This window comes from Nematolebias whitei, chromosome 13 (genome assembly GCF_014905685.2).
Source record: "Nematolebias whitei isolate Nwh7 chromosome 13, NemWhi1, whole genome shotgun sequence".
Lineage (NCBI taxonomy): Eukaryota > Metazoa > Chordata > Actinopteri > Cyprinodontiformes > Rivulidae > Nematolebias > Nematolebias whitei.
The window spans coordinates 28249476-28251351 of record NC_056510.1 but is presented as its reverse complement, the minus strand read 5'-3'; positions in this window follow the sequence as shown (position 1 = coordinate 28251351).

Here is a 1876-nt window from a genome sequence, read left to right as displayed (position 1 = left end):
TTACATGTAAATATACCAGTTAACTATACTGGTGCTTACATGTAAATATACCAGTTAACTATACTGGTGCTTACATGTAAATATACCAGTTAACTATACTGGTGCTTACATGTAAATATACCAGTTAACTAAACTGGTGCTTACATGTAAATATACCAGTTAATTATAATGGTGCTTACATGTGAGGGTGAAGAGGTGACACTTCTTAACATTGTGTGTGTGCTGTAGTTTAGTAAACATTTGTTCTAATGTGGTTGTAAACGTAATGCTAATGAAACCTGCACATGCTGTTCCTGATATATGTAAAATGTAGATTGGAGAAAAAATTATATTTGCTGCACTCATTGATTTGAAATATATTTACAGTTGACTAATAACATAAGTTGTTGTTTTTTCTCATTTAATAAAAATGTATGTGGTACACATTCATGAAACCTTTGATTCATCACTTCAGGGAACATGTAAACATGATGAAATTGATCAAATTTGTAGTAAATATTTGATCCATCCATCCATTATCTTTTACCCGCTTATTCCATTTTGGGTCACGGGGGTCGCTGGTGCCCATGTCCAGCAATCACTGTGCGGGGGGCGGGGTACACCCTGGACGGGTCGCAAGTTCGTCACAGGGACACAGAGACAAACAAGACAAACAACCACTCTCTCACTCACACCTAGAGACAATTTAGAGTTACCAATCAGCCTAACATGCATGTTTTTGGTCTGTGGGAGGAAACCGGAGTACCCGGAGAAAACCCACACATGCACGGAGAGAACATGCAAACTCCACCCAGAAAGGCCCCTGGACCGGGGTTTGAACCAAGGACCTGCTCGCTGAGAGGCAGCAGCTCTACCAGTTGCGCCACCGTGCTGCCTAAACATTTGATGTATTAACATATTTCAGGTAAGAAACATGTAATGAAACATCCTATTTTGAAGTAAACATTTTATGTAATTAAACGTTTCTAGTAACAAACATGATGAACATTGTGTGAGGTAATACATTTCATAGAAAATTGCTACACAAAATGTTCAAATATAAGTTAACAGCACGATTTACATATTTATGTCTCCCTTGAAGCTGCAGTACAAACATGCTCTGAGAAATATATTTAAAAAGCTTTCTTCTTTCTGGAGACGAGCTTCACACAATTCCTGTTCTGGAGACACACGGACGACATCCATGTCTTTCTGGCTCCACACAAGGTCACATTGGTTTGATTATGTACCTGTGCATAGCATGGATGATGTTTCTTCAGGTGAACTTCACTGCCTGTCTCCACGGCCTGCTGGATGCTGCATGTCCTATGTTTGTAAGGAAACTTTCTCCAGGCAGCAGCAGTCACACATTGAGTCCATCAGGAGATGCTTCAAGTTCAGGGATGTTGGTGTTTATGATGAAACCACATTTAATTTTTAGATTTTTGTACTGCTAGCTGTAATTTTAATGTAGGCCTTTTGAGCATCATCCTCATGATTCACACTCCATTTTGTTTGCACTGATTAGACACAGTGTTATATATATATATATATATATATATATATACTGTATAATAAAGTAATCTAATCAAGATTTGAAGTCTACATGTTATTAGATGAGCTCAAGTCATTAAAAATAAAGTAATTAACCATTTCAACTTGGAGCTTTGTAAATCAGTTAAAAACATACTTTAAAAATCAAGTGTTCACAATGTTTTAATACAACATACAGAAGGTTGATTGATTCTAAAATAATGCACATTAATAATTTATGTGAAATTAAGGAGCCAAGAACAATGTACCTTTTGTTCAAACCACAACATATTCTCAATCCGGCGTTTTAATAATGACCAAATCATCCACAGCCCTTCATAGATTGGACAAGCACTCCCAGTAA